Source organism: Lathamus discolor, chromosome 4 (genome assembly GCF_037157495.1).
Source record: "Lathamus discolor isolate bLatDis1 chromosome 4, bLatDis1.hap1, whole genome shotgun sequence".
Lineage (NCBI taxonomy): Eukaryota > Metazoa > Chordata > Aves > Psittaciformes > Psittacidae > Lathamus > Lathamus discolor.
In genome coordinates this window covers 109,442,528-109,454,585 of record NC_088887.1, presented here as the reverse complement: position 1 = coordinate 109,454,585, position 12,058 = coordinate 109,442,528, and positions in this window count along the sequence as shown.

Genomic DNA, 12,058 nt, shown 5'->3' with positions numbered 1-12,058 from the left:
TCTTTCAGTCTCTGCTGTATGTTACCTTTGCATACTGTGGTACAACTCGTAAAATCTCAGCTCCATGATTAAAGAAAAAAAGGCTCTGAATGTCAGGAGTAGCTTTTATTCATCACCAGCCACTAAAACTGCAGGTGGCATAATATGTGGTTTGCAAATGATTAGAATACAGAATTGGGTTATACTGAGAATCACCATTCTGAATCTGTAACTTGAGTAAAGTCTTCTGTAAGTCTTGGAATGTGAAAAATACATGAATACTTATGATACTGTAAATCAAAGTGAATAGAGACACAGAAGTTGCAACAAGTTGTTTTAAAGCAGCATGCAGAACACCTCAAGTGGCCCTTGCTTTTCTATCACCATGACTACAAATCTTCGATGTGCTCTGGCTATTTCTTGCTTCAGATACTATAATTTATTTAGTGTTACTCTCCACACTCCTTTACACTCCCTTTAGCCTAACAAAAATCAGTCTAATTGCTCTTCCTTCTCTTTTTCACTTGTCACATAATTGCATATAGTAACTCCTGATGCTCCAGTGCTCTGCACAACACCACCCCCTTGGTGTCGATTGTAGCAAGGGGGCAGACTGGGGCTATGTCATGGATTTCCATGCACAGCAGATGGGCTTAGCCATCCCTGCACATGAGTGTGCAAATTTAGAGTTACTTTTTGAGAAGCCTGGTGCAGTGTTGTCAAGTGAAAGCAAAGACTGTGCTTGTGCAACGAGTGTTTCCTTGGCCACTTGAAACTTCACAGTTATTGCTGTTCTTCACTTTGTGTCCATTTGAAACACCAAGGTAGATCCTCATTTCAGCAAATGAGATGTGTGTGTGCGCAGTGGGTGACACCAAACGCTGGTGCTGATGTAGCTGGAGTTGTTTGCCTGGTGCTCACAAAACACGGCACTGCTGGTCATTCCACCCTCCTCCTCAATGCACCCAGTCATTTCTGCACTGTTCTAGTGCAGAAATGATTTTCTATTCTGCCCATGACTGTCCAATTTTAAATCCCTGTGGGTTTTTTAATTTCTCCTCCTGAAGTCCTTGCTGCTGTTACATATTCATTCTGCCTCAAGTCAGTATTTTCAATATAAAAGCACCAGTTCTCTCTAAATCTGCTTCCAATATTTCCTCTATTTTTTCTGGGTTTGGGAGGCTTTTTCTCCTTTTATTTAATTTCATAGAACCGGTCTCTCATTAGAGGCCTAATTGAAGCTTTTAGTTTCCGTCTCAGTATCTTCTTCTTGAAGTGGTCCTTGCTTTTCTATCACCATGACTACAATTCTCTATGCTCTGGCCACTACCTGCTTCAGCTACTGTAATCCACTGACAGCTGCTCTTCAGGCTCTTCTGCACTCCCTTTAGCCTGACCAAAGCATCGTTAATCCACACTCTCCTCTGCTATGTTTGAGGGGACCATCTTGTTCCTTATTCTTGTTATTTTTCTTGCCTCCCCAGTCTTCAGAGGTTTTACCTCCTTTTTTCCTGTTCCCTCTCCTGTTTCCATGCGTGCCTCCCAACACTCTTCTGCCACAATAGCTCTCATCTCTTCCCAGCCTCTGTTCTGCAGCCTGCCTTTATTTTGGTACCTGCATGAGTTGAAGTAATACCATTTTTACAGGGATGAGAACTCGTGCACAGATTCCTTGATTCCTGAAGGTCATTTGTGAAGTCCATGGCAGATTGGGAAAGAAATTCCAATGTTTCCAGAGTTTTTGCAGTCATTCAGCCCAGAAGTCCTCTCTCCAAATTTGTCCTTCAAACATGCTGCCCTGTGATCCTTGCTCTCTGCAGGATCCATTTTTTCCCTCAAGCCAATTGCCTCCTGATTTTTCTTGACCATGTCCAACTCTGGATTCTTTGGGAATGAGACCAGTGGTTTCGTATTTGCAAAGCACCCAGTTCACCTGTTCACCTTTACAGAGCCATATAAGTGCTTACTCCCTTATAATTATAGCAGCCAGTGGCTTAGACATGCTGTACTGTACTTGGGGAGGAAGCAAACAGATTTCTGTGCATCACACAGAAGAAAGTGACAGACTGTGTTTGCTCACTAATTAAAACTTCTCAGTGACTCCAGCTTGAGTAACATAAAACTGCCTTGGATAGCCTAAATGTGCCTCAATTAAGCTTTCAGATAGGATCTCCTGCCAAAACTGAGACGATGCCCTAGTAACAGTGACGGACAAGGCAAAGTGCTGGCTCGGAAGCACGGGAACAGAAAGCATGGCCTGTTACCTCACCTTCTGGAGCTTAAGGGACAAATATTCTCAGAAAACTCTTTGTGTCTTAAAGCATGAAAAGTCTCCATCGTTTTTCTGGATTTACTGTTGTAACAGGTTCAGAGGCCCTTGGCCTTTCTTCCACTAAATGAACACAGCATTAGCTGGGGTAATGGTTGCTTCTGTCCTGAACGAGGAGAATTCCCACAGAGCCACAGGGTATTCATCCCACATAGCGCCCAAATGAATCTTTAACTTTGTCTAGTCTTTCTTTTGTAATTGTGAAGCTGGGTAAAGTATGGATCAGCCTTGGTCCACATGATAGAATCATAGAATAGTTAGGGTTGGAAAGGACCTTAAGATCATCTAGTTTCAACCCTCCTGCCATGGGCAAGGACACCTTCCACTAGAGCAGGTTGCTCAAAACCCTGTCCAACCAGGCCTTGAACATTTCCAGGGATGGGGCAGCCACAGTAGGACACCTCACACTAAACCATGTCACCCAAGGCTCTGTCCAGCCTGGCCTTCAACACTGCCAGGGATGGAGCATTCACAACTTCCCTGGGCAACCCATTCCAGTGCCTCACCACCCTTACAGTAAAGAACTTCTTCCTTATATCCAATCTAAACTTCCCCTGTTTAAGTCTTAACCCGTTACCCCTTGTCCTATCACTACAGTCCCTGTCGAAGAGTCCCTCCCCAGCATCCCTATAGCCCCCCTTCAGATACTGGAAGGCTGCTATGAGGTCTCCATGCAGCTTTCTCTTCTCCAGGCTGAACAGCGCCGACTTCTCAGCCTGTCTTCATACAGGAGGTGCTCCAGTCCCCTGATCATCCTCATGGCCCTCCTCTGGACTTGCTCCAGCAGTTCCATGTCCTTTTTTTGTTGAGGACACCAGAACTGCACACAATACTCCAGGTGAGGTCTCACGAGAGCAGAGTAGGGGGCAGGATCACCTCCTTTGACCTGCTGGTCACGCTCCTTTTGATGCAGCCCGGGATACGGTTGGCTTTCTGGGCTGTAAGCGCACACTGCTGGCTCATGTTAAGTTTCTCATCAACCAACACCCCCAAGTCCTTCTCCACATCATCATGTCCAGCCCACGAGAACCAGAGTCACTGAGTGAATATCAACGACATTCATTCATAGAATCATGGACTCATAGACTGGTTGGGTTGGAAGGGACCCTAAAGTCCATGTAGTTCCAACCCTCCTGCCATGGGCAAGGACACCTTCCACTAGAGCAGGTTGCTCAAAGCCCTGTCCAACCTGGCCTTGAACACTGGCAGGAATGGGACAGCCACAGCTTCTCTGGGCAACCTATGCCAGTGTCTCACCAGCCTCGTAGCGAAGAATTTCTTCCTAATGTCAAATCTAAATCTACCCTCTTTCAGTTTAAAGCCATCCTCCCTTGTCCTGTCATTACATGCCCTTGCAAAAAGTCCCTCTCCAGATTTCTTGTAGGTCCCCTTTAGGTACTGGAAGCTGCTCTAAGGTCTCCCCGGAGCCTTCTCTTCTCCAAGCTGAATAAGCCCAACTCTCTCAGCCTGTCTTCACAGGAGAGGTGCTCCAGCCCTCTGACAATTTTTATAGTCCTTCTCTGGACTCACATGAGCAGGTCAATGTCCCTCTTGTGTTGGGGGCGCAAGGCTGGATGCCATACTACAGGTGGGGTATTAAGTTTGTAAAAGTGCAAAAAAGAGTATTAAATAAATAAAAATAATAGTAACTAATAATAATTTAATACAAATTAAAACAACTGTAATAAATAATAATAAATAGTAAGTAAAAATAAAAGTATTTAATAATTTACCATGAAGGTTAAAAGTGCCAGAACTTTCTATTCTGGTATCAGGTCTCTGGTGTTTATTTGAAGGTTGCCCAGAGAAGCTGTGGAGTCTCCATCTCTGGAGATATGTAAAATCTGACTGGATGTGGTCCTGAGCAACCTGCTCTGGCTGCCCCTGCTCAAGCAGGGGTTTGCACCAGATCATCATGAGGTCCCTTCCAACCTCGGGTTGTCTGTGATTCTGTGAGCTGGGCCCTACCAGGTTTGTACCACCTGCATCCATATGTTCCTCCTAGGCAGCAAAGAGAACTCCTACATCAGATGCAAAGCCCTATATCTGAAATCAGAGCAGGGTGGGGGAGGAGGACCCCTATTCATCCTGTAATGAAAGTTCAGCTGGAGAATTATTCTTTTCCTAACCTTATTCTCCTATTCATGTTTTTGATGACTAACACTTAGGAACCCAGGGTACAACAGGCTGAATTTATTCATAGTCACAGCATTATGAAAGCACCCTCTGAGGCAGTTTCCTCTCACACTGCCACACCATTGAAGGCAGCCCTGACCTTCAGGGACCACCCTCTTCAGGAATGGAGGGTTATTCAGCCTGCATCCTGTTTGAGAACCACACGCCCCTCCTGAACCACCGGCTCACTGCTGGAGATGGGGCCTGACCATTTGTTTCAGAGTGTTCCCAGTGTGGAGCTGAGCTCCTGAAGAGACCAGCTGTGAGAGTGTGACCCATTCTTCCTGGTGTTGGGTAAGAACTGAGCTCCCTCTGCATGTATGCAGCTAAAGCAAGACCAGTCCCACAAACCTGCAGGCAGAGGTGTCAGGAACGTGGCTGGCATTAGAAGGAAAACACACCCTTGGGGTGTAGCTGTGCATATCATTCAGTCTCATGAATACATGTAGGAAGCAGTGATCTGGCTCCTTCTAATCCTTATTCAAGATAAGCCCTTTGAAGTCCATGTGTGCTGCAGGCAGGGCCAGCTTGGCATTTTTGCCAAGTTGGTGAAACATTTTGACAGCAACTGCTTTCCTTTTCCCCAAAACAACTGGCTCTTGTTCTGTTTAATCCTGAAAAAAAAAACCGCTTCATCACATTTCAGTCTTGCTCTGCATTACTATGAGAGACCACCACAGCCACCACAATTTCTCTCATGCATGAATACACAAACTCATTGCACACATCTCCCTTTTCTCAGTGCTCTGCCCTGTTGGGTTGGAAGGAGTGTCCATCTTGTGTTAGTGCTGGTCCGAGCCAGAGGTTGGATAAAGAGAGAGCAGGCTGCAGAGCAGAGAGCAGACTGCATTTGCCGTTCTTCATGCTGGGGAGTCAAACCAGTCCTTCCTTACAGGGAATCACAGGAATGCAAGGATGGGAAGGAACTAGTTTAGGCTGTCCCTCTTCACTATTACATTTTTGTCTAGTCTTCAAAACCTCAGTGCAAAGATTCCACACATCTCCCCTTGGAAACTTGGTCCAATGTTTCGTGTCATGTCGGAGGCTCTGACTTGAGCCTACCCTGTGTCCAGATTTTCTAGGTGTTTTCTTTTTCTGCCCAGAAAACTTGCCTGCTCAGATTGTTGAGGATTGTCTGTACCAGAGCTTGATTAGGAAGCCTACAGATGTGGAGAACCTGGACATATCCCTAGGACCTGTGCTGACCTATTGTACAACCTGGGTGCAGGAAACCAGATGAAGCACTGATCTTACTCTATGGATGGTTTGTGGTTGCTTGGTGAACACAAAGTAAATTCAGAGTGTCACAAAAGTGTGGGATTTGCTACGTATAAGGAATATACTGCATGGGCACTGCAGAGCATGGCAGAAGCAGGCAACAAGCTGAAACTATGATCCTGAAGACACACAATAGCAATGGTGTGATGCCTGGGGTTTTAGACACTGACACTGCTGCAGTATCTTGGGTCTTGCTTTGAGTTGCACTAATCCTTTGTGGCCTGGCCCAGCTCTCTTAGGCCTCTCCTTCTCATTCCTCCCTAGTTATTTTTATCCCCCCATATTAGACTCACTAAGTGAGCATGTATTTTGGTTGACACCCTGGACAGAAGCACAGAGCCTTCTGCTGGGTGCAGGGTGTGACACACTCACACTCATCTTAAACACCCACCCCACAGGTGTGGGGTAGCAGAGCACTGGGGTGAAGGGTGGGGGGGGAAACAAAAGGTACCACGAGATACAGAGAAAAAACTCGTAATTGTGGGGCACAGTACTTCCCCTGCTCCTCACAGTCAGGCTTTCTTACGGAAGCACAGCTGTTTGCGTGACCACAGGGTGACACAGAACCTGACCTAGGAGAAGGGGAATTCCACATTAAATAATGCTTCAGGTTTTGCTTGGGCAAAACAAGCAAAACAGCCAACAAGCAGTTGTGCTGGTCTTACTGAAGCTGCCATTTGCCTGTGTCTGAGCAGAAGTGAGCAACAGTGCCAAAGGTGCCTTAGCCTGGTGCTGTGCTGAAGACCACAGCCGAGGTAGTACAACAGCAGCAGTGACGCCTGTCCAGCTTTCACAGTTCTCCCCCTGCCATGTTCCCTTCTCCTTTTCTTCCTTTCCTCTGCCGCTCAGGTGTGTTGCACAGTGCCACGGGTGGCTGTTTGCTGAACCAGCCCAGGGAACCAATCCAGCTGAAAAATAATCCATTAGAATAAAACCAAAAGGGACAATTTTCAGTCCATCCCCTCCTCAACAGAGTCCACTGCACAGCTGGAGAGTAGCAGCCAGGGTATGCCTTGGCTCACTCTGTGCTGCTGCCCCAGGACCCTCAGCCTTTGTGACATGAAACCACAGCATGAACGTGGGCAGGTTCCTCACGCCCACGTTAACTGTATTCTCCTATTTTGTTTCTCAGCACTATCTTCCATTCTGAAGGGATGGGTGGTCATTTTTCTTGAAAATTCACGTTGTTTTGTTAGCAAATAAACTTATGTTTGACACAACATCCGCCATGGCTGCCAGATCAGCAGTGATATCTTTCCTTCTTCTGGCTCTTTTCCTCCTTGGGTGTTTTTTTTTTTTTCCCTTAGAGTACTCTCTTAATTTAGACTGGATCCTCCAGCAAGTCAGTGTCTTGCTTTGGGCAAAACAATTTGTACACTAGATTTATTGTCTTCCTGCTTCAATGTCCCATCTTGTAATGCCTTCCGCATCCAAGCCCATCCAAGTTTCTTTCTCTCTTTTTTTACTCTGTACTCTGAGCTTAGTGTTTTGAAGGAAGTTGATCAAACTGAGCATTCTTGTGAATTTGAGCTTGGTTGCCAAGAATGTAAGTGATTCATCTCCCTGTAAGGAAAAGTGCTGGCAATAAAACATTGCCTATTCCCCTTTTTTCACATGCAAAATACTGTTACTGCTCAAAACAAGCAAATTGGTTTACTCTGAACAGTGTTAAGCTATTAACTGCACAACAACTAGAATTCTTAAAATACCTTTACGCTCTATTCTTAGAAGAAGGAAATATTACCAGCAGAGGCCTTGAAAATGATGAGATGTAAATTACAAGCACTAGTAAAGCACAATGAAATGTTACCTTGCCTCATATCCTTCATATTGTTACCTTACCCTCAGCATGACCAAATTCCAGCAGTTCTTCCTTTGTACTTTGTGTCACAGATATTTTAAGAACCCTTCAGGGAAATGCAAAATAATTTCAGGGGAGAAACGTGCTATTTGCTTGAATGAGGACAGCGCAAGAGCTGAACCATCTATTCAGTGAGGGAAGTTTAACATCTCGGTCTGTCCCCTGTGGTGGTGCTCTTGTGGCAGGACTGGCACATGCCTCAGTGTCACTTAGCAAACTCCCTGGGGACCTACCTGGGGGCCATGATTCCTGCGCACGGACACCCCACCTGTGCCCTGCTTTTCTCACCCCTTCTCTGCTACAGAGCTCCAGAGAGCCAAGGTTTTTGCAAGTCTATGAAGCAGAGAGCCTGACATTCTGCACACTTCTCCCCAGGAAGTCAGAGGGCTTGTTTATAAAGGTAGTTTGGGGTTAAATATGCATTGTTATGGCCAGGAAAGCAGGATTCATCTTTTCTGGAAGTCTTTTTTTTAAAGTGATGATATTAGTAAAAGACAGCATTGCTGTTTGTCATAGCTTTGTTTTGCTCCTGGCCAGGCCAGGAAATAGTGTGCACAGAGTGTAATTTCCCACATGTCAGCAGTGTCCCTTCAGCATTGCTCATGCTCCACCAGTGACACACAAGTAGAACTAACAACACTTGAACCTGACATTTTTCAAACCTACCAAGGAGCAGCTGCTTTCAGGTACCTCTTACTATCTATTATCTCTGCCAGCTAGTCTCTGACAAAGACACTCACACCCTGATCCTGATGGCTGGGATCATGCAATTGCTGTCCCAGCAAGAAGCCAGGACTCATTCAAGCAGCCTGAAGAAACCATGAAATGTCCCGCAGTTCAGCTGTCAGCATCCACTGTGCACAGAGCTAAAGGAGCTGTACAACTCGCACTCCAGACAGCAGGAGAAGATAAACTTCAGAGCCCCCAGAGGCAGGTGCAGAGCCCATTCTTTGTGGTCTTTCACCACTGACACCACGAGAGATTAACAACTGAAGAAAAGATGTTCAAAGGACGTGGGATAAAAAAGTATTCATCCAAATCCAGGCATCCCTGAGTGGAAATGGAGCAAGAACTTCTCCATGATAGAGCAAAAATTTTATTTGCCATCTAAACATAAAATGAAAAATGCATAATGCCTTCGTACACCAAACCATGTGCATCCACTGTGGTTCAAAGAAGAACCACAAGCTATGTTAATACAAATACACAAATCTCCCTTCATTTGCAGCCCAAGATGGATGCATACTCATGGATCACAGACTCATAGAATGGTTTGGGTTGGAAGGGACCTTAAAGACCATCTAATTCCAACCCCCTGCCATGGGCAGGGACACCTTCCATTAGACCAGGTTGCTCAAAGCCCTGTCCAGCCTGGCCTTGAACACTGCCAGGGATGGGGCGGTTACAACCTCCTGGGCAACCTGCTCCAGTGTCTCACATTCTGACTAGTCTTTATGGTTTCTAATCAGAAATCAATTAATACCTTGAAGGTGTAATTTCATCTTTGGTTTTGGCTAAAATCCTTTCTGAATCTCATTACATTACTGGTTGAAACATGTTTGAGCAGTAGCTCCATATTGTTTTAGATGAAGACCTAGGCCTAGAACAAGTGATTGGCAGCCAGACTGCTGTACTTTAATGGCATTTTAAGATCTAGCCCATACATTAGAATCTGTACATAAGAATTTAGCAGTAACTGTGTGCCCTGTGTTCTTAGTATTCTCAAACCTTCATGCTCAGCTAATCATTCATCTCAAACAGGCAGGAAATCTACCTGATCCTCTACTAAGAGTTTTTTGCAATGCTTGTATTTGAGAGTTTCACCTCCTTTCATATAATGGTGTCTCTTTTGCTAGCAGCTGTTTCATTGAAAATTCTGAGATCTCCTTTTTTAAGGTAACATAAAGTGACACTGTTTTAAAATTTAAAAATCTGAACACCTGCATAAATTGATGTATCGACTGGTAGTTATTATGCCTTTGGATTCCTCAAATCCAAATAAAACAGTGGAGCATATTTTATCTTGCTTCATATCTATTCTAAGAGGTGCAGACGAGCCATTTCTCCTACTCTTCTATGCCCTGAAGTTTCATAGAAATGAATCTAAATTAGTCTTAGCTTTGTAACAGGGGTAAAAAATCATAAAGCTGACTGCAAAGTAGTGTCAGCCTAAGGTCTTTCTCCCCTTCCCCCCACCTCCCCTGTCCACTTCTTTTAAATAGTTTCTTTCTTCCCTTCCTCTTTCTTCACTTGCAAGAATTCTCCCCCAGCAATTCTGTGAGACACTTACTTATCTTCTGGAGTGCTGCACTTTCTTACATCTCTAGTGAACATAAAGGGCACTGCTCACAGCAATCTGAAATGCAACAGTATCACGCTGTCACATAAAATGTCACCTTGCACAGCTTGTCATTTAAATGCACCACGTTTTGGACAGATACCATCTTGTGGCTCCAGCTGAAGCATTGCATGAGGATGCCCTCTTATCTCCATTCCCTCTGACTCACTCCTGTGCCAGCATGGCTATGTGGGTGAACCCTTCCTCACCCACTCCAGGCAAGAGCAATGAAGTTATTGTCAACAATCTAAGCATGAAGTCTTTGCTAACCTGTTCCATTATAATAAGTCTGTGGAGAGCTCCTCATGACCAGCTCAGCCAAGAGAGCTGATGGGGAAGGAACAGCAAGATAAGTGAAAACAGCCTGTCTGCAGCATACACATCTGTCTGTGCCCTCATAGTTGCCCACTGTGCCTCCAGTGCTCTGCAGCAAGACTCCATGGGTTTGCTGCAAAACGTTCTTTAAATTTCCCCAGCACCTTTTGCCATGTGCAAAATGGAAAGGAATACAGCTGATAATGACAGTCATCAGCACGTACAGAAGTTGTTCTTTCTTGGTCAAAGGAATAGGCGTGCACAAATTTTCTATCAACTTTTCTTTCAAAGCTAATGTGACCTGGGGAGCTGAAGTGATTCTGCCTTACATTATGCTTACAGCACATTCTGGTTTACTGGCACTATTCCCACCACTATCGTTAAGATTATGCCAGTGTTTCCACTGAGCACTGTGTCTCTGAGGAGCTTATGGTAACCAAGCTGTCAGAATTAATTCTGGACTCAAACTTCACATACTGTAAATTCCCAATGATGTACATTCAATTTCTTTAAAAAACATGGAGTTAATTGATATTGCAATACATACACATTAGGATTCAGAAAAGAATCTGGGTTTATACTGCACTATTCAAAATGTTGCAGGTAATTTATAGCAGCCAGAACAATTGGTCATAAGTTGCCACTCAGAAAACTAACAAACCAACTAACCAAAGAACAAAAAAGTTATGGAATTATGTTTTCTGACCTGCACGTTGAGCCACGAAAGACATTTCAGTGATGTAGCTGAGCTGCCCTGGAGTGCTGAAGCTTGGCTTTGTGCTTGACAAGGCTCACCACCTGGAACTACTTATTGTGGAGAAAGTTTCACTCAGTTCTCTATGATGATGCTTCTGGAGGCAGGACATGTGGCTTACACAACATCAGCCTTTGTTATGAAGGAGATGCACTGCTCTCCTAAACCTTCTTTGGGGCTCTATGGTCCCCAGAACAATGCCAAACAAAACATGCCTCTTACTGTGGTTAACCAGAGAGGATTTATTTATCAACAGCTCTGTTATCACTAAGAAATCAGTATGAAATGCTGCAGACATGAGGAGATTCTTTGTGTTAAGATCCATCACTCTGGGGCAGTAAACAAAGAAGGAAATACCTGTTCTGGGTGTGCAGACTGCATCTTTATCCATCGTTTTCAATAGGAACTGTGTATGCCACAGACTGGAAACTTTTAGAGGTGTATCGCAAGCTGAAGGGAAGCATAGTCAAGGAGATACATATAAAGTATAGGTAGTTTGGTATACTCAGTCAGATCTCTTGGAATTTTCTACTTTAGGAGAAAGACCTTGAGTCTTACAATATCATGCTTCCATGGGAAGAGAAAAGAACAGACATTTGGGGGAAGATACTGGAATAACCATCAACCTAATCTGTTAACACTTACTCATGGAAATGTTCCCACTAAAGCATGAGCAGGACCGTGTCTTTCCAACAGAGACACTCACTCCTTTCACAGTTTTGTGCTGTGTTCAAGAATGGGATCACATTAATCCAGGAAGCAGCCTGGGAAGGGATTTGTCTGCACAGGAAACATGGGAGACAATACTAAGGACAGCTCTTCCAGACAATGATGTTGAGAGGTGACATGCTGGCTTTGACGCGCAGGGTGTTTGGAGGACAGTGCTGTTGCCCTCAGGGGATAGAGGTCAGGCAGCCTCCCTGTTCCCAGGGCACACTACCTACCTCAATAGATGCCAGCAACACCTGCAACTGGGAAAAGCACCAGTGACGAAAGTAAACTTCATACTGGGTTTCCCACTGCTGCTTC